Source organism: Euphorbia lathyris, chromosome 10, assembly GCF_963576675.1.
Source record: "Euphorbia lathyris chromosome 10, ddEupLath1.1, whole genome shotgun sequence".
Classification (NCBI taxonomy): Eukaryota; Viridiplantae; Streptophyta; class Magnoliopsida; order Malpighiales; family Euphorbiaceae; genus Euphorbia; species Euphorbia lathyris.
The window spans coordinates 19,442,310-19,469,580 of NC_088919.1; the positions used below are offsets into that span (position 1 = coordinate 19,442,310).

Below are 27,271 nucleotides of genomic sequence, written 5' to 3' on the forward strand. Positions count from 1 at the left end.
TCTAAGTAAAAATTGAACTCAGTAAACGAGTAAAACACCTGCTGAATGTATGCTGCGTACAATTACTGTTTGAACTTGTCTAAAATAAGCCATTGAACAACTTAATTACTCAGCGCTCTTGTACTATACAAATCTTCCGCTGAATACTGAGTAAAATAGAATATATCCCATAAGCTGACCTACACTTGAAAACTGACCTTAGACTTATTCAATTAAACCTTAAAATGTTTAGAGTAAAACTGAGTCAGTAGCTCAGCCCTTACGGGGGAGTTTACTTAATCAAATAGGTCAACTATCATGGGGGAGCTCAAAGCTGAGTTCCTTGCTGAATAGTTTTGCCAACATCAAAATGGGGGAGTTTGTTGAAACACCTTTCTACAAGATTTCGATTTGACAAAATTATTTAAGTATAATTAAATACTCTATAACACATTAAGTTTAAATGCTTTGATTTATTGTTACTAATGTGTTTGTTCAATGTTGAGTTTATAATTGTTATAAGACATAAAGATCATAAGGCCCAAGCCCTATATAGAAGTCAAAGCCCAAGTCAAACAAGGCCAAGGCCACTCAGCCTGCGTGTTTCAAAACGCTGCCGTTGAGTATTGAAACGCAGCTCACCAATGAAGGATCGAGAAGATCCACGTAGACAACTTCGGCATGAAGCTGCTGAGCTGTCTCGACAAAACGTACAAGACAGCCGCTGACCACAAAGCAACTTCCAGACCAAGTATTTCCTTTGTTGGTAAAGAACAGAAGACGCGGGAAGCTGTCTGTTTGACATTACCCGATTTGGAGGAACATACTGCCACACTGACCGAAGAACAGAAGATGCTGGAATCTGATTGGCTAAGAGAACTGCTGAACAGACTGAGTGAAAGCGACATGAAGCCATTTCCCTCCAACGGTTATTTCGAAATTCGAAATAACCAGAAGCTCTCACAGTTCTCTATAAATAGAGCATTCAGACTCCTCAGTCTACATAGAACTTTGAGCAATAGCCGTTACGCTGACCAAAAGCATACAAAAGTTCTGTACACAAAAGCAAAGTAAATCTTACACAACAATTTCATATCTGTGTAAAAGTCTAGAGTGATTGATCCTCAATCATCTAAGGTGTTCTAGCAATTGTTGTTTGGGACAAATCTTAATCATTTCTAGAATTAGAAAGGAGAAGCTGAGTACTCGTTTTTAAGTACTTAGTGAATTAGAATAGAAGTGAGTAGAGGTATAGAGGAAGGTACTCTTGTTATACTCAGCTTCTGATTTGTAAAGGGTTTTTGAGTCTCTACCTTTAAAGAGCTCAGTAGTGAATTAGAAATCTCGGAACGTGTTCCGGGGACAGGACGTAGGCTTAGAAGAAGCCGAACCTGGATAACTCCGCTGAGTGAAGTATTTCTAACCCTTAACTCCTTAATATATTGCTTGCTTAAAACAAACTAAAACTGACCAAGTAAAAGAGGTCAAGCTGAGTTGTGCGCTGCCAACGAATTAGTTCAGGAATAGACTCTAAGTGTTATTTCCTAACTTAAGCAACGAAACTAACCTAGTCACTAGTTGACTAAGCCAGTGTCTTGCTGATTGCTCAGCGCCGCTGTCATATAATCTTTTCTTAAAGAAAAGAAATTTGCCCTAATCATGATAAAAAGGTAGAATAGTTCCTAACCCCCCCCCCCTTGGAACTATATTTGCAACCGTATAAGGGAACAACACACAGCTCCCATGCATTTATCAGGATGGTTTGGATCGGGAGCGACCCCTTTCCTTTTTCTCAATCCTTCAATAGCAAGGGCCAACATTTCCTCGTTTTCTTTTATACTGGGCTCGACTGACTCGAGCATATGTGCAAGCTCTACAAGAGAGGTTTGCAAGCCACTCATATGATAGTTCATGATGAACTGTGAGTAGCTCTCAGGGAGGGACTGTAGAAGTAAGTTTTCACTTAGTTCATGGTCCATCGCATCTCCAATACTAGAAAACTTGGTTATGAGGCTGATCATCTTGGAACAATGTACCATCACAGATGTGCCCTCCTGCATCTTGCTTTTATATAATTCTTTGGTTATTTCGAAGCGCTCGCACCGAGTTTCTATCACAAATAGCTCTTTAAGGTGCTTGACCATGGAAGAGGCATCCATATCTGAATGTAGTTGCCTTTTAACTTCCGGTGTCAATGATGCAAGTATGATGTCCCCCACTTGATCATCATCAGCTTTATGCTTCAAGTAAGCATAAACCTCTTGGTAGGGAGCATCATCCATTGGGTAAGGGGGTATCGGTGTATCAAGTACATACCCTTTCCTTTCGAACTTCAAAACAATTTTGAGGTTACGAAACCAGTCGGTGAAGTTTGAACCATTCAATTTGTTATCGGTAAGGATGTAACACAGATCGGTGTTAGTCATGATTTTAAGAGTGTGTGTTTAAACAAAACCTGAGAGTGAGAAAGAGTAAATGTATGTCATTCATTTGCTTTAAAGTTTAACAATCTAAAATTATAGGCCTTTTAATTTATTTCAGATTGCTCCCACTATTTTGCCAAATTAATAACCCTCTATATTAATTCGAAGAATTTCACAAATCCTTTAGTGAGCTAGGATCCTAACTCCTGAGATTTCGCCTTGAGTTTACTCAACAAGCTAGTCTCATTCATTAGGTAGATTCATACAATCAATCACATCTTTAATGTGATTCCTAGGTTATTGGGTTACTAACCACATTAGTAACTAATATGCTATTCATATTAATCCCAACCGTTTTGCCCATTAGTTTATGACAACATGAGTTTACTCGTCCAATTATCATAATCTAATTTAAGTATTACCCCATATTCATGAAAAATGATTTTCGATAATTCAGGTGTTACCATAAGACCCCGAGCTTGAGTTTACTCAACAACCCAAAGGCCCCCAGTACTGCCGGCTGAATTATAATATTAGGGAGGGGCAACCGATTTTAATAACTTACTTATTTACTTAACTTTTTAATGAGGGATTTTATTTAAGTCTCATAATCTAACTTAGTCTTGATTTGCTTTAGCATACATCAGACATACATACATTCACATACATTGGTGTTATGGACATATCATCTAAATTATTCCGTCGAGCCAGAGACGGAATAAAAGGCCAAACCTAAGGAAATACTAACTATTACATATTTCTCTTTAGCTCCTCCGTCTTCTCCTTGGCGCCTTGAAATTACATATTAATTTCTATACTACTATAAGAAAACTTCAACTGAATTGAAGGGAATTAGATGAGAGGAGAAATTACAATAGATAGTAGAAAGGCAGGACGCGCAGGCCCTATTTCAAAAATACCAAAAGACTAAAAGAGGGTCCAAATATGTCCATAACTCCAAACATGCATAGACTCAATTAAATAAATTTAATTGGTTGATTACATAACCGGCTTATGTAATATTTAGGTTAATCACATTAACTCGTCAAATTAACTATCATCCAATTTTACTTCTAATCGTTTTGTATCTTTATATTAATCCTTAGATTAATATAACCATATAAAACGTTGATTATGCTCGTCCTATTTATTTTGATTTTAATTCATTTAACACTTTGATTTACATATTGGTAAAAACAAACATTTAAACGAATTATTCATTCGATAATCAAAACAGAAAACTATTAATTTCTGAAACATACATTTACATTTAACATAAAACGATTTTAAACACATTTAAAAACAAGTGGGTATCGGGCCGGGCCCGAGGGCGGGCTGCTGCCGATTGGCAGCAGCCCTTTGACCACGCGGGGCGCTGCCGCAGCGGTGCCCTGCGTCGCACGCGGCCGCTGGCGCGAGGCAGCAGCCGCGTGACAGCGGCCAGTCGCGCCGTGAGGCGCGACTCGGGTTGCTGTCATATATTTTTTTTTAATATTAAATATATATATATATATATATATATATCAGTTCTAAAACAATTTTAAAACGATTTTCAGAAATAGCAAAAACTACAATAGACTTCCGTTTTATCATTTAGAATTAACAAAACTAATTTTATCAACCTAACTATAAAACTAATAGATTTTGTTATAATGATTATCAACCGAAATAATTAGGAACATAAGCATAATCAGTTTTAATTAACAATTAATCAAAACTTTATTTATCTTTAGAATTAATCAATCAATACTATTTGTCAATTAATCCTAACCATAAATATTTATTCAATCCTATTGAAAACTTCTATATTTCATATATGAAATAACGGATTTAACGATGACTCTGATACCACTGTAGGAAATTAAGGCTAAGGTATAGCAGCGAAAATATAAAATTTTTAGCCTACTTCCTTTTAACCATAGGATCCGTTAATCGTTATTTCATATAAAGAGGGATAAGAAGGAATACCTTTCGATGAACAATCTACCGTTGTTAAAGAAGCGCCCACAATTCTTCTCCGAGATTCCAAACACAAAGATTAATACGGTGAGGCTAAGATGAAATCAACCCTTATGAGATGCAACCAAAATAGATTGCCTCTAACAAACCAACACAAGATCAAAGAGAAAGAGGGATGAATAAGATTAATCAATCGATGGAATGCCGTATGAATTCTAGTTCACGAACTTGGGAATAGAGTTCTTTTTCTCTCACTAATATAGCAATTTCGAAAATCACAAGTAGGGGAGAGATAGGGCTTGGTCGAAATTCACTATAGGGGGGTATATATATTAGCTTATATCTAAACCCTAGTTAGATAAGAATAGGTTACTTAATAGGAATTCCATTCGGAATAGGATTCCTAATTATTATCTTATAATATATCAAATACATTTAGGATAATAATAAATAACCTAATTGGATAATAATAGGAGTATATTAATCTAATTAAAACTCCTAATTAAATTATCTCTTAATTAATTTAATTCACAATCCTAATCTAATTAGGATTAATGGAATAAAATTAATTCCTTCCTAACATATATAAATTTCGGCCCCCTCCTAGTATTTGGGCCTTACTGGGCTTAATTGGGCTTCCATCTATTAATCATATCCATCTCTCTTTTGGTTCCAAGTCTTATGTGTGATCCATTAGGTCCTTACTACTTCTGGCCGTATGCAACCTATTAAATTAATTTCTTCAAGAATTATATTTAATCCCTTGCATAACGGAATGATGTACAGAGTATGTTATTGGCAAGTCCGTAATCATTCCCCCAGAGTCCGTTAAGAAGACAGGTTGATTCTGTCGTTAACCCTTTCGTATTAGTTACTGTATAATACGATCCTTTATCAACTACATCCTTGAACTGAATCTTATGACTATAGGTAATGTCAAGTCACATATAGCGAGACGTTCATTTTACTTGTTATTGGCTGAGTCAACTCAAAAAGATAGGTTAAGTGAAATCCGAATTTCTACTCTTAAGCTATCACCTTGCAAGGGTTTAGAGTCGAGTCTTCCACAAACGATCCTTGGATGTATCTCCCATTAATCGGGAGTGATAAATGCTCAATCCAATGTAAAACTACCCTGAAATTACTTCCTGTGACACCTAACCTTTGCAGTTCACACCCTAGAGTCATCTCTGTTAAGGATCATGGGACCACAGGATCAAAGTCTCACATTCAGTAATTTAGGATGACCAATTAACATTCATTTGAGTCTGAGGATTAGTTATACCTATTAATACCAATGAGATGAACAGTTGACAAGGATGAATCTACCCATCCTGTTATCTCAAGTCGGATCCCCAATCTTAATGAACAACGTTTCACCGGATCTATGTAACTGTCCAGATATCTATATATGTGAAGCTTGTGAGATCAGCTTTCTGTCGGACAGAAGATATTGTTACATACAAGTCTCAACTGTGATATATCAATCCTAAATATATCACTTGACTTGGGGTGGTTTTAAGTTTATTAGTTTATTATAAAGTTTTGTCTCACTTCATGCTTGTATGAACACTTTATAATCACTTTAAACAAACTTACGGATTTCGTTTTATTAGACTTTATTTAGTGCTTAAAAGGGATTGCCTTTATATAGTTATAAAACATATATCTCATTAAAACAAATGATATAAAGAACAATTCATTTACAATAAGTTTGTATCCCGCAACAATTGACTATAGGACACTAAACCCCAACATGTTATAGTGCTTCACATTATCTCTTCCTCCCAGTATCTAGTCAGTTGCAGATCTCGTAGACCCATCTCGGGTCTGAACGATCAGTTGGGATTCGGCCTTAGAGCCAAATTTTGGGCATGTTATACTCGAATCACCATCTGTGTGCCAATGCGATCCTGGATGTTGTATCTCAACCCTTCTAGATACCTAGAAGTCTTTTGACTTTCGGTTTCTGACAAGTTACCCCTACCTGAAAGTCTTAAAAACTCTGAGATATACTCATGGACACTTTGATTCCCTTAAGAACATCCTCTATAGGAACTATAAATATACTACTCATAATCCGGCGGTAGGAACCGCTCCCTAAGCATCGTCTTCATCCGTAGCCAAGATCTAATCGGATCTCTGCCCCCTCTCCTCCTGTCTTCCTTCAATTGATCCCACCATACTGATGCTCCTCCCTTCAAACGATACGCCACCAGCCTTACTTTCCTCTCATCAGAAATTCCAGCGTACTTAAAGAAACACTCAACTTCAGATAACCAGTCTAGGAACCCCTCTATATCTAACTCGCCCCCAAAGGAAGGTAAGTCAATTTTAAGTTTGAAAGCATCATCCTTTTCAAAGTTCCCTACGTATGGATCTTCCCTAGCAATACCCACACGTCGGTTACCAACGGGACCATCATCCCACATATTTCCCATATTTCTAAACATGCCATTATCCCCAATATCATCAAACCCATCACTATCACTATCAACATTATGAACAAGGACATAATTAGGCCTTCTTACCTCATGATCCCTAGGATCCATTTGAGGAGGCAGCCGATTTGCTAAAGGCAACATGGGTGGGGGTGACTATAGTGGTGTGGGTTTCCTTGGAGGTTGTAGTTTAGGGACTCGTTCCCTCTTTTGATTTGGTTCCCCGGTAGGTGGCCGGATTAAGGTTAGAACTTCAAGTTTGAAATTGTTCAGGGAGGTGGTTAACTCCTGGATCCTTTCTTTTGTCTGCCTTTGTCGCTCGATACTGGCTTGCACCTGCTCCGAGAGGCGTTCCCTCAGCTCTTCATATCTCTGGTCACTAGCTTCCATGGGATATTGAGGTTGCCTGGGTTGAACCATTGCCAAAAGAAGTTTCGGGTTAGGAAACGATTGGCTCTGATACCAATGACAAGACCATTTTAGTCTTGTTACTTTCTATCTTATTCTATGTAATTTGGAAACATTTGGTGTTTAATTGATGTTTTCGTTTCATATTTTGTTTTGGGAGAAAGTTTAGATGTTTGGTGAAAAATCTGGAAATTGGTGGCCTTTTGGAGCATTTTGGAGTATTTGCAAATCAGAGGCCAATTTCAGTTAAGGCGTGGGCACGTCCTGTCTCAGCTGTAATTAAGAAACAAACAGCAGCCAACTTCAGTTAAGGCGTGGGCACGTGGCTGGACGAATTTGGAAGAGATAAGAAGATATTTTCAGATTTGATTTTGGGATATTATCTTATTTAATTGTATTCGATTTTAGTTAGGATTTGAATATTTCCTATTATCTCTATTTAATCATTAATTAATTAGAGATTTATTTTCTTTCCTTATCTCTTAAGGATATTTTAGTCTTTCTTCTTAGGGTTTTCCCCCTATAAATAGAGGCTTAACTTTCCTTAGAGGAGAACTAGGTTTTACAGATTTTCAATTGTATTGTTGAATTGTTTTCATTATGAGTAGCTAAGTTTCATCTTCTGATTCAAGAGGGATTTCATTAGGTTGAAAGTTGTGAGGTTTCATGTATTAATTTCTTCAAGTATTAATTCAAGTTCTGATTTCCTTCTTCAATTTCTTTTTATGATTATTGAATCGTATTCGATCTTCTATTGCTAAGTATTTATTCTTGATCCGTAATTGTCTTGAATGAATCACAACAAGTAGCAAAAATCGATCTTGAGTAATTGAGTTTTTGCTTGAGATTGATTGGGAAGAAAATTCAGCCAATTGCTATTGTTTGTCGACGTTCCTCTCAATAGGAATTGATTTGATAAACTTTCTTAATCCTAATGCGGTTATTGAGAAATTGGATATGCTTCATTCCCTTTTCTTAATAACTAGGTTGATTTAGATGCTTCAGTTAAATTAATAAACTAAGAGAAAGTGAAAGAGTGAATTAGGTAATCCTTATACTCTTTAATCAAAGATTTGAATTTTCATTTGTTTATCATTTAAACCAAGGATCAATGAACACCCAATGAACCCAATCTCTTGAATCAGGTTTTTCTCATTATTGAATTCCAATTTACTTTACTTGTTTAATTTGATTTAATCAATCCATCAAAAATCAAAACCCCCCTTTTTATTTTATTTGCTCATTTGAATTAAGAGGTTAATTGTTCTCTTCGGATTCGACCTGGTCTTACTATTACTACAAATCAAATTGTAGTCCAATAGAGAAATCAGTAAAAAGAACTATTAATCTATTTTGTCGGGCTTCGACAAACCCATCAAAATTTGGCGTCGTTGCCGGGGAACAATTTAGTTTCTTGATTCATTTTCCTTTGTTTTTGATACTTTTTATGACCCGCACCTCCCGTGGAAGTGAACGAATATTTATTTCTGAAATAGAAAAAGAAATACGGAGGTTAAGAAAAGAAACAAAACAAAGGAGTGTTTGTTCATCGTCTTTAGAAAATTTAGAAGAAATCAGAGAAAATTTTGTTTTTCAAAGTGAGGAAGAGACGATGGCTGGAAATAGAACATTAAGGGATTTTGCAGCACCCAATTTAAATTGCCAATCATTTTGCATTGAGTTCCCAAATCCAGAGGTACCTTTTGAACTTAAATCTGGATTAATTCACTTACTCCCTTCTTTTCATGGTCTTACAGGTGAAGATCCTCATAAACATTTGAAGGAATTTCATGTCGTTTGTTCCGGTTTGAAACCCGAACGAGTAACCGAAGAGCAAGTTAAACTACGAGCCTTTCCTTTTTCTTTAAAAGATAAGGCTAAGGATTGGTTGTACTATCTTCCATCGGGATCTATCACGACATGGACCGAAATGCAAAGGTTATTTCTTGAGAAAGTCTTTCCATCTTCACGTGCAGCGAATATTAGAAAGGAGATATGTGGAATTAGAAAAGCTTCTGGAGAGACCTTATATGAATATTGGGAGAGGTTCAAGCAACTTTGCACTAGTTGCCAACATCATCAAATACCTGAACAACTCCTAATCCAATATTTTTATGAAGGATTGGCTCCAATTGATAGAAGCATGATTGATGCAGCTAGTGGAGGAGCGTTGGTGAATAAGACACCCGATGAGGCAAGACAATTAATCTCCACTATGGCTGAAAACTCCCAACAATTCGGAACAAGATCAAGCAAAACGACCCAACAAGTTAATGAGGTAAGTAATTCTAACATTTAAAATAAGTTTACTGAATTAGTTTCTTTGGTTCGTCAAATTGCTGCAGATAAAGTGCAACCCGAAAAGGTATGTGGAGTATGTTGAAATGTGGGACATCATACTGATGAGTGCCCATCATTACAAGAAGATTTCCAACAAGAAAATGCTATTGGAGGATTTCCAGGACAACCACAACGCAAATATGACCCTTATTCCAACACTTACAATTCGGGATGGAGGGATCATCCAAATTTTAATTATGGAAATCAAGGAGGACAACCAAGGTTGCAAAACCAGTCATATAATCGACCACCTCAAGTGCAAGGACCATCCAGACCTTCAACTTCTAACTCAGGTATGCCTTTAGAAGACATTGTTAAAAGCCTAGCTGAAAGTACTTTTAAATTTCAACAGAAAATGGAGGCAGAAATTCAGAATTTGGGAAGTCAAATGACTCAATTAGCTACCTCAGTTCATAAATTGGAGGCACAAAATTCTGGAAAATTGCCTTCCCAAACTATGGAGAACCCAAAGGAAAATGCTTCTCTAATCACATTGCGAAGTGGGAAGGAAGTTCAATCAACTTCACCTCCAAAAAGAGAAGAGAAATAAGAGGAGCCACCAATTGTACCCAAGGAAGATCCTAAGGTAAAATCTGCTCCTATTCCATTAATTCCATCTAAATTGGCCCCTTTTCCTTCAAGATTGGTGAAATAAAAAAAGGAAGAATATGAGAGAGAGGTATTGGAAACCTTTCGAAAGGTAGAGGTAAACATTCCACTCCTTGATGCTATCAAGCAAATTCCAAAGTATGCTAAATTTTTGAAGGAATTGTGCACAAATAAGAGAAAATTGAAAATTGATGAAAGAGTAAGAATGGGGGAAAATGTTTCAGCTGTGATTAAAAAGAGTCTACCTACTAAATGTAAGGACCCAGGCATGTTTACAATGCCTTGTGTTATTGGGAATAAACGAATTGAACATGCCATGCTAGACTTAGGAGCATCAATAAATGTAATGCCTTATTCTATTTATAATGCTCTTAATTTGGGACCTTTGAAAGAAACTAGGGTAGTGATTCAATTAGCTGATCGTTCTAACTCTTATCCGGAAGGAGTTGTGGAAGATGTTTTGGTGCAGGTGAATGAATTGATTTTTCCGGTGGATTTCTATATTTTGAAGATGGAGAATGATACATCTGGAAATTCAGCACCTTTGTTACTTGGAAGGCCATTTATGAAAACAGCAAGAACAAAGATTGATGTTCATGAGGGTACTCTCTCCGTAGAATTTGATGGAGAGATTGTTAAATTTATTATTTTTGATGCCATGAAGTACCCAAAAAATTCAGATGCTGTTTATCATGTTGATGTAATTGACTCACTTGTGCAGGAAAATTTTCAAGCAAAAAATAGTCTAAGTGAGTTGGAAGAAGATGAACAAAGAAGTGATAATTCATTGAAGGAGGTGCAAAAAGGTATAGAAAAATCTGATATTGAAATACCTCATACTTACAAGAAAATGCTACCTTCAATTTTGCAGGCTCCAAGGCTTGAATTGAAAGATTTACCAGATCATTTGAAGTATGTCTATTTGGGAGAAGAGGAGACACTTCTGGTGATAATTGCAAAAGGTCTAAGCACGGAGCAAGAAGAAAGTTTGATCAAAGTTCTTCAAGAGCATAAAAAGGCAATTGGGTGGACCTTAGCCGACATTAAAGGCATTAGCCCATCTGTTTGCATGCATCGAATTTTCTTAGAAGAAGATACAAAACCAGTGAGGGAGCCACAAAGAAAACTCAATCCAGTATTGAAAGAGGTAGTGTTGAAAGAGGTCATCAAGCTTTTGGAAGAAAGGATAATCTATGCCATCTCAGATAGCAAATGGGTGAGCCCCGTTCATGTTGTGCCAAAGAAAATGGGAATCACAGTGGTAAGAAATCAAAATAATGAGTTGGTGCCTACAAGAGTGCAAAACGGATGGAGAATGTGTATTGATTTTCGAAGGCTAAATGCGGCTACTAGAAAGGACCATTTTCCTCTTCCTTTTATTGATCAAATGTTGGAAAGGTTGGCTGGAAACTTATTCTTTTGTTTTCTTGATGGTTTTTTAGGTTATTACCAAATCGTTATTGCCAAAGAAGACCAAGAGAAGACGACGTTTACATGCCCATTTGGAACATTTGCCTATCGAAGGATGCCATTTGGACTTTGCAATGCTCCGGGAACATTTCAACGTTGTATGATGAGTATATTTTCTAAATATATTGAAAAATGCATTGAAGTGTTCATGGATGATTTTACTGTTTATGGTGATTCTTTGATAGTTGTTTAAACCATTTGACTAAAATACTGAAACGATGCATTGAATCTAATTTAATGCTTAATTATGAGAAATGTCATTTTATGGTCAATCAAGGAATCGTTTTGGGGCATGTGATTTCGTCTAAGGGAATTGAAGTTGACAAAGCTAAAATTGATTTAATTGTTAGCTTACCTTTCCCTACAAATGTTAGGGAAGTACGTTCTTTCCTTGGACATGTAGGTTTTTATCGAAGGTTTATAAAAGACTTTTCGAAGATAGCCCAACCTTTGTCTAACTTGATGAAGCAAGACGTGAAGTTTGAGTTTGGAGAAGAGTGCAAGGAAGCCTTTGATAAGTTGAAGTCGTTGCTAACAAATGCTCCCATCATTCAACCACCAAAGTGGGATGAACCATTCGAAATCATGTGTGATGCAAGCAACTATGCAGTCGGAGCTGTTTTGGGACAACGAATTGATAAGAAGAACCATGTCATCTATTATGCCTCAAGGACTTTGAACGATGCACAACGAAATTACTCTACAACAGAAAAGGAGCTTTTGGCTATTGTTTTTGCTTTAGATAAATTTAGATCATATGTGTTGGGTTCTAAAGTAATTGTGTTTTCTGATCATGCAGCATTGAAATATCTTTTGGCAAAGAAGGAGTCTAAACCAAGGTTGATAAGATGGATTCTCCTACTTCAAGAGTTCGATTTGGAGATTAAGGATCGGAAGGGATCTGAAAATTCAGTAGCTGATCATTTGAGTAGAATTATCCAAGAAGAAGAACCTCTCCCTCTCTCCGAGCACTTTCCTGATGAACAATTATTCGAAGTGCAAGGTTTGCTTCCATGGTATGCTGATATAGTTAATTACTTGGTTATTAGACAGTTTCCAACTGATATGAGTCGTTCTAGGAAAGAAAAAATTAAAAGGGAGGCAAGATATTATGTGTGGGATGAACCATATTTGTGGAAATTTTGTTCGGATCAAGTAATTAGACGTTGTGTACCTGAAAATGAACATGCATCAATTTTAAATTTCTGTCATTATCTTGCATGTGGTGGTCATTTTGGACCCAAAAGAACAGCTAGGAAAGTTTTGGATTGTGGTTTGTATTGGGAAACATTGTTTAGAGATGCATACATGTTTTGCAAAAGTTGTGAACGATGCCAAATGACCGGAAATATTTCTAATCGTAATGAAATGCCTCAAACACCTATACTAGTTTGTGATATTTTTGATGTATGGGGCGTTGATTTCATGGGTCCTTTTCCGTCATCTTGTGGGTATGTTTATATACTTTTAGTTGTCGATTATGTATCAAAGTGGGTGGAAGCTAAAGCCACCAAAACTGACGATTCTAAAGCTGTTATAGGTTTTATCAAGTCTAACATTTTCAGTAGATTTGGAGTTCCAAAATCCATCATAAGCGATCAAGGGAGTCACTTTTGCAATCGCTCAGTTGAGGTATTGTTGAAAAGGTATGGGGTAAATCACAGAACATCCACTGCCTATCATCCCCAAACAAATGGGCAAGCTGAAGTATCAAATCGAGAGGTCAAATCTATCTTAGAGAAAACGGTCAATCCGGGACGAAAAGATTGGAGTTTGCGTCTCGAAGATGCACTTTGGGCTTATCGGACCGCGTACAAAACACCAATAGGGATGTCTCCCTACAGGTTAGTGTTCGGCAAACCTTGCCATTTACCAGTGGAAATTGAGCACAAAGCATTCTGGGCAATACAAAGATGTACCTTGGATATGGAGCTAACCGGTGTAAATCTAAAATTGCAAATGCAAGAACTTGAGGAGCTACGTTTGGAAGCTTATGAGAATTCGAGAATTTATAAGGAGAAGACGAAGTTGTTTCATGATGGTATGATCTTGAGAAAACAATTTCAAATCGGACAAAAAGTTTTATTATATAGTTCTCGATTAAAACTCATGCTCGGTAAGTTACGTTCTCGTTGGATTGGTCCTTTTGTTGTGATTAACATTTTTCCTTATGGTACAGTTGAGATCAAGAGTCTCGAGACGAATAAAGTTTTCAAGGTAAATGGACATCGCTTGAAGGTGTTCCATGAAGGTTTCAAAGAGGAACTAGAGTCAGAGATGAGTGTGGGAATCCCACATTATGAGAAAAATTTAAAAAAAGGGAGTTCGTCGAGCATAGCGACGTTAAATAATTGCGCTCTTGGGAGGCAACCCATTAAATAACTTTTTTTTAGTATTGTTAATTTTTAGTTTGAGTTCCAGGGGCTAATTTCGTTTAAGCCGTGACCACGTGTCAAATTATAACCTTTTGGTCAAATAGAAGCAGAAACCAGTTTTATTTTAACCGTGCCCACGGCTTATGAAAAACTGGTTACAGCTTTTATTGTATAAATACATTGACGATTGACGTGCCCACGACTTAAGCAAAATTAGTCTCTGTTCTTTTTTTTTCTCTCCACCATTTTATTTTATTTTGTTTATTTAAATTATTATTATTATTTTATTATTATCAGTTTTCTTTATATCATCTATTTATATCATTATTATATAAAAAAAAAAAATAAGTTGTTGAAAAAAAAAAACGTGATAACATTTGGTTAAGTTAGCTTTTTTTTCTCTTTCTTTTCTTTTTAGTATCAGTTCTATTTATTTTATTTATTTAAAAAAAACCGAAAATGAGAAAACCCACCACTTGATAAGTGCATAGCCAAAAAAAAAAAGCAAAAACCTAATTTCTTTCTCATTTTCTTCCGCAGCGGCGCCGTGGATAATTTCCTTTCTCCTTTTGATTTCATCTGATCATTGGAGTCTAGAGGTTTAATTATCAATTTTTTTTCTCCTCTTCCCATCTATTCCTTTCTTAAAGTTATGGGAAGGAAGCGCGCCGCTAGAACAATGAAAATCGATGTTCCGTTCGCCCATTCGCCACAAAAATCAGCAACACCGGAGGACCCATCCGAGGACGTGATCGGAGCAGTTCCTCCTTCCAATCACAAGCAGAAAACCAAATCAAAAGGTTCTAAAATTCCTCCTACTAGCAGATCAAAAATGCAAAAAGGTAAGGCGATTCTTCCCCCTTCCGAAAAAGCTCTTAAAGGTAATCTTTCTTTCTCAACTCAGGCTAGGAGAAATCGATATGCTTTGATTCAGTCTAAAACTATACTTCCTTGCAAGTATGTGGATTATGCTACCCTTAAACATTTTAGCTTGGTTGAGTCTTTTGAAGATTTGGTTGCTAATAATTGTTGGAAAATTTACTTGTCAATTAATTGTCCTGCTTATATCGAGTTAACAAGAGAATTTTACACTACATTTCAGTTTGACAAACCTGCTAATTTTGATTTGGATAGTCCTATGGTTATTCAATTTAGATTATTGGGACATGAATTTAAATATTCAGTTACTGAATTCAATTTAGCCTTGGGTTTCATTGACAAAGCTTTTGCTAAAACTGAAATTTATAAGCAGTCAGTTGTTGATTTTGGAAATTTCGAACCTATTAATGCTTGGAAAGAATTGTCTTCGGATAAGAGTTTGTATAGGGCAAATGCAAACAAGGATTCTTACTTTATTGAACCTGTATGGAGATATGTTCATCGCTTGTTAGCGTTTAATTTTTCAGGTCGTAAGGATAGTTCAAGCTTATGTTCTAAAACTGAATTATATTTTATTTGGTGTATGGTAAAAGGTATTAAAGTTAATTTGGGATGTTGGCTAGCTAACCAATTTCAGTCGGCTATAACTAATTCTCGCAATTTAATCCTTGGTTCAATTATCACTCACTTGGCCGTCAATTTAAAGTTGTTCAGTCTTGAGAAAAATGATTTGCATATAGCTTGTGATATGGAACCTCTTAATATTGATTGTCTATACAGGATGGGTTTAGTTTCTTCTGCGCAGGAACCTTCTGCTTTCTTCCCATCTGGGGATTATGGGGAACCCAAGAAAATCGCCAAGCGGAAGCGAGTAGATGAAAGTGACAATGTTTTTGAGGATGGTGAGCCTTCTTCGTCTTCGAGTTCGGATATTCAGAAATTATTGACTCAAAATCAAGAACTGAAGGATGAAGTCAGGAAACTAACTCACATTGTGGAAGGGCTTTGTAGTTTTTTGGGTTTCGCTCCACCTCCTCCACCTCCTCTTTGATCTGTTATCAGCATCGGCTCAGTTAAGGGACGTTTTCTATATCTCTATCTTTATCTTTCTAAGCCGTTTGCTTGTGCATACATTGGGGACAATGTAGATTTTAAGTGTGGGGAGGGAAATCAGTGATTGTAACCAACATCTGCATCAATTGCCTAAATGTTTCCAAAAAAAAGAAAAAAAAAATCAAAACAAGATTTGGAACTCCATTGCTCTTTTATACAACTGTTTTGCATTGATTTTTAACGTGATATGCATTCTTCAAATCTAAGTTTTGATGAATGATGAAGGCAAGTATCAAAGTAGTTTTTCTTCAAAAATTTGGGCATTTGTGCTAATTTTGACATTGGAATTGGATGAAAAAGTGCAACATTTAACTCTATTTAACATATGTGAGATTTTGAGCCTTTTGAGCAATTCATCACTTGTTGCTCCATATTTCTTGTTGAGTGTTTAATCAAACATAACTTGTTCATTCTAGAATTTGCTCTTTGATGCATTTCAAGACCACATAGATGATTGTGTGCTTTCAAAATGATTTGGGCATTTAGGTATAGCCACTTTTGAATTCTTAAATAGCCTACCCTACTCTTGTCCATTAGTTAGCCCTTTTGAGCCTCTAGCCTTTTTCTTTCATTAACACACCTCATTTCATCCCTTTTCCCTTTCACTTTTATCCTTCTAAATTACCCCATTTTTTTTAAGAATTAGTAAGTCGAATCCTTTCTCTGCAATTATCAATGTTTTCAGTCAACTATTAGCATAGGTGGGGTGAACTTTTCACCACCCCCTTCTTTTAATGTTATGTCAAAAAGAAAAAAAATAAGAAAAAAATAAGAAAAAAATAAATAAATAAACAAAGTTCATCCTACAAGAACTTGTTTCATGTTACTCTTCCTATATTAAGTGTCAAGCATTCAAACGTCATTCCAATATCCTCATTATGCTTGAACACTTGTTATCAGTAGCTTATTTCTTAAAGCTATCTCCTTATTTTAGTTGCGTCTTGTTATCTTTAAAAAAAAGAGAAAAAGAAAAAAAGGGGACTGAATTGTCATTTTCGTTAATTGCAGACTCACGTTATTTACTTTGGCTTACTATTCTTATTTTCGCCCAAAATTTCCTTTCTCTTCACACCCTTACCTAAGCCCCGTTACAACCTTGAACAAAGACCCGTTTATTGAATGCATACTTTCATTCCAAGTGGTGGCGATTTGATCTTTGAGCAAACTTATGGTAATGACATGTTTATGTTTTGATTCGAGTGCTTATTGATTACCCTAAACACTTTGAGTGAATAGAGTGAATTCCCCTTGTGAGAGAGTTAAATTGCGTGCTTTGATTCCAAGGAAAGTGTTGAAAGAAGTTAAATGCTTGTTTTCTCTATTAAAACTTAATGCTTAGATTACTTGCCTATGAGTCATTCTTCTTAATGGAAATTCTTGATGCATACTCACTAGTGAGATCGTGTAGATAGTTCTTAATTGAGTTTTGGATGTTCTATATGCTTGAGGACAAGCATAGTTTAAGTGTGGGGAAGTTTGACAATACCATTTTAGTCTTGTTACTTTCTATCTTATTCTATGTAATTTGGAAACATTTGGTGTTTAATTGATGTTTTCGTTTCATATTTTGTTTTGGGAGAAAGTTTAGATATTTGGTGAAAAATCTGGAAATTAGTGGCCTTTTGGAGCATTTTGGAGTATTGCAAATCAGAGGCCAATTTCAGTTAAGGCGTGGGCACGTCCTGTCTCAGCTGTAATTGAGAAACAGCAGCCAACTTCAGTTAAGGCGTGGGCACGTGGCTGGACAAATTTGGAAGAGATAAGAAGATATTTTCAGATTTGATTTTGGGATATTATCTTATTTAATTGTATTCTATTTTAGTTAGGATTTGAATATTTCCTATTATCTCTATTTAATCATTAATTAATTAGAGATTTATTTTCTTTCCTTATCTCTTAAGGATATTTTAATCTTTCTTCTTAGGGTTTCCCCCCTATAAATAGAGGCTTAACTTTCCTTAGAGGAGAACTAGGTTTTACAGATTTTCAATTGTATCGTTGAATTGTTTTCATTATGAGTAGCTAAGTTTCATCTTCTGATTCAAGAGGGATTTCATTAGGTTGAAAGTTGTCAGGTTTCATGTATTAATTTCTTCAAGTATTAATTCAAGTTCTGATTTTCTTCTTCAATTTCTTTTTATGATTATTGAATCGTATTCGATCTTCTATTGCTAAGTATTTATTCTTGATCCGTAATTGTCTTGAATGAATTACAACAAGTAGCAAAAATCGATCTTGAGTAATTGAGTTTTTGCTTGAGATTGATTGGGAAGAAAATTCAGCCAATTGCTATTGTTTGTCGACGTTCCTCTCAATAGGAATTGATTTGATAAACTTTCTTAATCCTAATGCAGTTATTGAGAAATTGGATATGCTTCATTCCCTTTTCTTAATAACTAGGTTGATTTAGATGCTTCATTTAAATTAATAAACTAAGAGAAAATGAAAGAGTGAATTAGGTAATCCTTATACTCTTTAATCAAAGATTTGAATTTTCATTTGTTTATCATTTAAACCAAGGATCAACGAACACCCAATGAACCCAATCTCTTGAATCAGGTTTTTCTCATTATTGAATTCCAATTTACTTTACTTGTTTAATTTGATTTAATCAATCCATCAAAAATCAAAACCCCCCTTTTTATTTTATTTGCTCATTTGAATTAAGAGGTTAATTGTTCTCTTGGGATTCGACCTGGTCTTACTATTACTACAAATCAAATTGTAGTCCAATAGAGAAATCAGTAAAAAGAACTATTAATCTATTTTGTCGGGCTTCGACAAACCCGTCAACCAACTGATACAGATTGAAGACGTAACTGGTGATTTTAATCATAAATCAATAAAGAGTTTCTTCTCTAGCTAAACTAGAAGGAGTTAATCCCAAGATAGAGGTATAAAACCTTACTCTCAAAGAGAGATATGTTTAATTGATAAAAGAGGCTTGAAATTCAATTTTGATGCAGCACCAGCACCAAATGCAAATCGGACGGGAATTAGGATTGTGGCAAGGAATGAACATGGGGAGTTCGTAGTGGCAAGATATGGTTCGATTAAAGGGGTGCTATCCCCAAGTGTTGCGGAGGCCATTTCTTGCAGGGAAGCGCTCAGTTGGATAAAAGAAAGAGGAGATGAGGAGGTAAGTATGGAAAGGGATGCTCAAGTAGTAATCAAAGCTTTGTGTCAAGAGGACGAGGAAGATCTATCAAGTTTTGGCTTGATAATCGAAGACTGTAGAGCGGTAAAATCTTACATTCCTAGTATTTCGTTCTGTTTTGTCAGAAGAAATGCCAACATAATAGCTGATAGTTTAGCCAAGCTCGATTTAGAAAGTCCATCTCTTGTCACAACGAATATTATCCCTTCAAGTATTGTAAGCCTTTTGGCTAATATTTAAACCATTATATGATAATCATTCTTTCATTCAAAAAAAAAAAAACTAGAACCTTTATAAATTGTAGGCTCTTAGTTGTTTGGTGTTTATATAAATTTTCCTTTTAAACCGATCTATATAAGCCTATATATTAGATATTTTTGGGCCTCTCCAGCCTTGGACCCTAGGCTTGCGCATTCCAGTCCTAGGTCCTGGGCCAACAATAGATCCATATGAGTTAAGGTTGAAATAGGCTTATTTACAAAATAACACCCAACAATAGTAACTTTTAATTTTTTTTACTTTGTTATGTTGTTACAATATATATATATATATATATATATATATATATATATAATTCAAAAGGAGATAAAATCCTAAAAAATATCCTCAATTTCCAACCTTATTTTATGCTTAAGCATTTCTTTTTTAAAAAAAATAAAATAAATTGCGCACAATCCGCTTACATTAAATAAGAAAGAAAAATCTCCACTCCACCCTATGTGATTCGAATCCATGACCTCCCCAGTCATATATATGCCATCAAGCACTAGGCTGAGAGATTCACCACTTAAGCATTTATTTTATAAGCTTCCTCATTAATGATGCGGACATCCAACCTGGCGGATCCCTTTCTACTGTGGATCTTCGCGGATCCTCTTCTCCTATGGGTAAGGCGAATCCGTTATAGTATATCATAGACAAGCACCTGAGCGGATCCTAAAGATTACTTCCTTAACAAGATTACGCTCTACTTCATTGCAAAGGAAACCGGTCGATAACCTGACAGTCCTTGCTTGTGCCACTCCGTACTATTTGTTGGAAATTAGGCTAAGGTATAGTAGCGGAAATATAAAAATTTTAACCTATTTCCATTAACCATAGGATTCGTTAATCGTTATTTCATATAAAGAGGGATAAGAAGAATTACCTTTTGATGATCAATCTACCGTTGTTAATGAAGTGCCCACAACTCTTCTCCGAGTTCCCAAACACGGAATAAAATACGGGAAGATTAATTTAGAATCAACCGTTGAATAGCAACCAAAATAGATTGCCTCTAATTAATCAACATAAGATCAATGATAAAAGAAATAGATGAAATCAATTGATCGGAAGGAAGCCGTAGAAAATCTCATCCTCAAACTGGGGGTGTCGAAATTCTCTCTCCCGTTGCACTGAGTATTTCGAAAATCACAGTAGGGATTTGGCTAGTCGGTTTCGAAAATCCCATAGGGATGGGGTATTTATAATCTCTTGTATCTAATCCCTAGTTAGATAGAATTAGGTTACTGAATAGGAATTCAATTCGGAATAGAATTCCTAATTATTATCTCATTATATATCTAATATATTAAAGATAATAATAATAACCTTATTGGATAATAATAGGAGTATTATAATCTAATTAAAATTCCTAACTTATATATCTCTTAATTAATTTAATTCATAATCCTAATCTAATTAGAATTAATAAAACCAAATTAATTATTCATGTATTTTGACTACATGAATTTCGACACCCTTATGGTCCATGGGCCTTATTGGGCTCAATTGGGCTTCCATCAATTAATTAACATCTATCTCTCTTTTAGGTTCCAAGTCTTATGTGTGACCCATTAGGTTCTTATTGCTTCTAGCCGTATGCAACGTTATTAAATAATTTTCAAAGAATTATATTTAATATTTGCATAACAGAATGATGTACAGAGTATGTGATTAGCAAGTCCGTAATCATTCCCCCAGAGCCATAAGAAGACAGGTTGATTCTGTCGTTAACCTTTCCGTATTAGTTACAGTATAATTCAATCCTTTATCAACTACATCCTTGAACTGAATCTTATGACTATGGATGATGTCAAGTCACATATAGCGAGACGTTTGTTTTACTTGTACAGGCCGAGTCAACTCAAATAGATAGGTTAAGTGAAATCTGTATTTCAAGTCTTAAGCTATCACCTTGCAAGGATTTAGAGTCGAGTCTTCCACAAGCGATCCTTGGATGTATCTCTCATTTATCGGGAGTGATAAATGCTCAATCCAATATATAACGATCCCGCAATCACTTCCTGTGATACCCAATGTCTACTGTTCACACCCCAGAGTCATCTCTGTTAAGGATCGTGTTACACCAGAGTCAAAGCGTCACATTCCGTAATCCAGAATACCAATTAATATTCCTTTGAGTCTGAGGATTAGTTATACCTATTAATACCAATGAGATGAATAGGCGACAAAGATGAATCTACCCATCCTATTATCTCAAATCGGATCCCCAATCCTAATGAATTACTTTTCATCGGATCCATGTAACTGTCCAGATATCTGTATATATGAAGCTTGTGAGATCAGCTTTCTGTCGGATAGAAGACATTGTTACATGCAAGTCTCAACAGTGATATATCAATCCTAAACATATCACTTGACTTGGGGTGGTTTTAAGTTTATTAGTTTATTATAAAGTTTTGTCTCACTTCATGCTTGTATGAACACTTTATAATCACTTTAAACAAACTTACAGATTTCCTTTTATTAGACTTTATTTAGTGCTTAAAAGGGATTGCCTTTATATAGTTATAAAACATATATCTCATTAAAACAAATGATATAAAGAACAATTCATTTATATTAAGTTTGTATCCTAGAACAATTGTCTATAGGACACTAAAACCCAACATACTCCCACTTGGACTAAAGCCAATTGTTTCTAAAACTTATCCCAGTAGAAGTTAAATGATGATCATGTACTTTCTGGGTTAAGGGCTTTGTCAACGGATCTGCAACGTTGTCCTCTGTAGGTACTCTTTCTATTCTCACATCTCCTCTAGCCACAATCTCTCTTATGATGTGGTGTCGCTTAAGGTAATGCTTGGATGCATTATGAGACCGTGGTTCCTTTGCTTGCGCAATGGCTCCATTGTTATCACAATACAGTGTAATGGGATTTACAATGTCAGGCACCACACCAAGTTCTGTAATGAACTTTCTAATCCAAACCGCTTCCTTTGCTGCTTCCGCAGCCGCGATATACTCTGACTCGGTCGTAGAGAAAGCTACGCTTCCCTGCTTGGAACTCTTCCAACTGACCGCGCCCCCATTCAAGATAAACAGGTATCCTGATTGGGATTTAAAATCATTCTCATCTGTGAGATGACTTGCGTCTGAAAATCCTTCTATTTTCAGATCACCTTCTCCGTACACTAGGAACATATCTTTAGTTCTTCTCAAGTACTTAAGAATGTTCTTGACGGCAATCCAATGCCCGTCTCTCGGATTTCCTTGGTAACGACTCGTTACAGATAACGCGAACGCTGCGTCAGGTCTAGTGCATAGCATAGCATAGCATACATAATCGAACCGATTGCGTTGGCGTACGGGACTACAGCCATGCGTCTTTTGTCATCATCGGTTTTAGGACATTGATGATTGTTTAACTTTACTCCATGTAGCATGGGTAAGTTACCTCGTTTCGATTCAAGCATGCTAAACCGATTTAGCACCTTTTCAATGTGTGTAGCCTGTGAAAGACCAAGCAGTCTTCTTGATCTATCTCTATAGATCTTTATACCAAGTATATAAGCTGCTTCACCAATGTCTTTCATTGAGAAGTTACCAGATAACCATACTTTTACCGACTGTAGTAGAGCAATGTCATTTCCCATTAATAATATATCGTCCACATATAGTATGAGAAAAGCTATAGAGCTCCCACTTGCTTTCTTGTAAATGCAAGCTTCTTCGCAATTTTGTTCGAAACCAAATTGTTTTATGGTTTCGTCAAAACGCTTATTCCAGCTTCTTGATGCTTGCTTGAGTCCATAAATGGATCTCTGAAGTTTGCAAACTTTATTTGCATCCTTCGATATGAAACCTTCAGGCTGCATCATATATACATCCTCAAGCAGGTTTCCGTTTAGGAAAGCTGTTTTCACATCCATTTGCCAAATCTCATAATCGTAGTGAGCGGAAATTGCAAGCATGATTCTGATTGATTTGGACATAGCCACAGGAGAGAAAGTTTTGTCATAATCAATTCCTTGCTTCTGACGATATCCTTTCGCTACTAACCTAGCTTTGTAGGTGCTAACCTTTCCATCCATGTCTGTCTTCTTTTTGAAGATCCATCTGCACCCAATGGGTTTTATCCCTTCGGGTGGATCAACCAAAGTCCACACTTGGTTAGTATACATGGAATCCATTTCAGAATCCATGGCCTCAAGCCATGCTTTAGAATCTAGACTAGTAAGAGCCTCTTCGTAGTTTTCGGGTTCGTCGTCTAACACGGGAACCTCATTATCATCTCCCACTAGAAAACCATATCTAACTGGGAGTTCACCAACTCTTTGTGATCTACAAATAGGTGGCACTGGAGTCTCATCTAATGGGACTCCTCCGGGTACCTCAACCGCCTCTATTGTTTCAGTCGGTGTTTCTTCTTCTTGAACTTCGTCAAGTTCAATCATGCTTCCCTTTTGTGTTTCTTCGAGAAACTCTTTCTCTAAGAAGGTTGCATGTTTGGATACTATCACTTTCTGATCATCTGGATGATAGAAGTAATATCCCATAGTTTCCTTAGGGTATCCAATGAAGAAACATTTATCAAATTTAGAATCTAGTTTGTCGGACGCAATGCGTTTGACAAATGCTAAACAACCCCATACTCTCATGAATGAGAACATGGGTTTCCTACCAACGAACAATTCATATGGTGTGGAACTAGCGGATTTAGTTGGTACTCGGTTTAGGGTGAAGATGGCAGTTTCTAAGGCATAGCCCCAGAACGTCTTTGGAAGTAAGGTCATGCTCATCATGGATCGTACCATATCTAGTAAGGTATGGTTTCTCCTCTCGGATACACCATTGTGTTGTGGTGTATAGGGAGGTGTCCATTGTGAGCATATCCCACATTCAGTTAGATAATTCAGAAAATCATCTGAAAGATATTCGCCACCTCGATCAGATCGAAGCGTCTTTATTTTCTTTCCTAATTGATTTTCTACTTCATTCTTGAAGCATTTGAATTTCTCAAAAGCTTCTGATTTGTGCTTCATCAAGTAGATGTAACCATATCGGGTATGGTCATCTATGAAGCTTATGAAGAATCTGAATCCTCCTCTTGCTTGGATTGACATAGGACCGCATACATCTGAATGAATGAGTCCTAGAGTGTCTGATACACGCTCACCTTTATTGCTAAAGGGTGTCTTTGTCATTTTACCTTTTAAACATTATTCATATGTTTCCAATGATTCGGGATCGATTGGATCTATAAGCCCATCTGAATGTAGCTTTAGCATGCGTCTCTTGTTTATATGGCCTAAACGACAATGCCACAAGTAAGTTGAATTATCTAGCTTATGTCTTTTGATATCAATTGCAAAAACAGGAATTTTGTCATCTAACACATAAATCCCATTTTGTGATATTCCTGAAAAATAAAAGATCGAATCTTTATAAAAATTGCAACTCTTGTCTTTTATTGAAATATGAAACCCGTCGTCAACAAGACGGCTAATAGAAATAATGTTACGAGACATTTGCGGAACGTACAAACAGTTCCTTAATTCTATTACAAGCCCAGAGGGCAAATTTAAAACATCATCTCCAATTGCGAGGGCGGCAACTCTTGCTCCATTTCCTACTCGCAAGTTTATGCTTTCTTTCTTTAGTTCCTTAGTCTGTTTTAGCTCCTGCATATTTGTACAAATATGAGATCCACATCCGGTATCAAGTACCCAAGATTTAGACTGTGAAACTGTATTATTTCAATATAAAACATACCAGATGTTGAAGCACCGTTATTTTCCTTCTTGTGGAAGGTTAGGTACTCCATGCAGTTCCTCTTCCAATGCCCCAAGTCACCACAATAGTAGCACTTTCCTTTGGGCTTCTTTAATTCCTTTCCCTTCATTTCGGTGAGCACAGCCTCCTTGCCTTTATCAAGATGGTTTGGATTGGGAGAGATCCCATTCCTTTTTCTTGATCCTTCAATAGCAAGGGCCAGTATCTCCTTATTTTCTTTTATAATGGGCTCGGCTGACTCGAGCATATGTGCAAGCTCTACAAGAGAGGTTTGCAAGCCACTCATTTGGTAGCTCATGATGAACTGTGAGTAACTCTCGGGGAGGGACTGGAGAAGTAAGTTTTCACTTAGTTCATGGTCCATCGCATCTCCAATACTAGAAAACTTGGTGATAAGGCTGATCATCTTGGCACAGTGTGCCATTACAGATGTGCCCACCTGCATCTTGCTTTTATATAACTCCTTTGTTATTTCGAAGCGCTCGCACTGAGTTTCATTCACAAATAACTCTTTTAGGTGCTTGACCATGGAATAGGCATCCATATCTGAATGTAGTTGCCTTTTTTACTTCCGATGTCAGGGATGCAAGTATGATGTCTCCCGTTTGATCGTCATCAGATTTATGCTTCAAGTAAGCATAAAATTCTTGGTAGGGAGCATCATCCGTTGGATAAGGGGGTATCGATGTATCAAGTACATACCCTTTCCTCTCGAACTTCAAAACAATTTTGAGGTTGCGATACCAGTCAGTGAAGTTTGAACCATTCAATTTGTTATCGGTAAGAATGTTTTGCAGATTGGTGTTAGTCATGATTTTAAGAGTGTGTTTAATTAAACCTGAGAGTGAGAAAGAGTAAACGTATGTCATTCATTTGCTTAAAGTATATCAATCTGAAATTATAGGCCTTTTAGTTTATTTTAGATTGCTCCCACTATTTTGCAAAATTAATAGCCCTCCATATTAATTCGAAGAATTTCACAAATCCTTTAGTGAGCTAGGATCCTAACTCCTGAGATTTCGCCTTGAGTTTGCTCAACAAGCTAGTCTCATTCGTTAGGTAGATTCATGTAATCAATCACATCTTTAATGTGATTCCTAGGTTATTGGGTTACTAACCACATTAGTAACTAATATGCTATTCACATTAATCCCAACCATCTTGCCCATTAGTTTATGACAACATGAGTTTGCTCAACCAATTATCATAATCTAATTTAAGTATTACCCCATATCTATGAAAAGTAATTTTCGATAATTCAGGTGTTACCGTAAGACCCCGAGCTTGAGTTTGCTCAACAACCCAAAGGCCCCCAGTACTGCCGGCTGAATTATAATATTAGGGAGGGGCAACCGATTTTAATAACTTGTTTATTTACTTAACTTTTTAATGAGGGATTTTATTTTAGGTCTTATAATCTAACTTAGTCTTGATTTGCTTTAGCATACATCAGACACATATATTCACATACATTGGCGTTATGGACATATCATCTAAATTATTCCGTCGAGCCAGAGACGGAATAAAAGGGCAAACCTAAGGAAATACTAACTATTACATATTTCTCTTTAGGTCCTCCGTCTTCTCCATGGCGCCTTGAAATTACATATTAATTTCTATACTACTAAAGAAAACTTCAATTGAATTGAAGGGAATTAGATGAGAGGAGAAATTACAATAGATAGTAGAAAGGCAGGACTCGCAGGCCCTATTTCAAAAATACCAAAAGACTAAAAGAGGGTCCAAATATGTCCATAACTCCAAACATGCATAGACTCAATTAAATAAATTTAATTAGTTGATTACATAACTATTTTATGTAATATTTATGTTAATCACATTAACTTATCAAATTAACTTTCATCCAATTTTACTTCTAATGGTTTCATATCTTTTATATTAATTTTTAGATTAATATAACTATACAAAACTTTAATTATGCACGTCCCAATTATTTTGATTTTAATTCATTTAACATTTTGATTTACAAATTGGTAAAACAAACTTTTAAACAAATTTTCATTCGATAATCAAAACAGAAAACTATCAATTTCTGAAACATATATATTTAAATATATATAAAAACCGTTTTTAAACAAT

The 27,271-nt window shown here is 36.0% G+C and overlaps 1 pseudogene; it reads left to right on the top strand.

The window, feature by feature from the left end:
* The first annotated feature begins 8,822 nt into the window (after nucleotides 1–8,822).
* The window catches only part of LOC136208040 (uncharacterized), a 133,800-nt pseudogene continuing 115,351 nt past the window's right edge, over nucleotides 8,823–27,271 (top strand).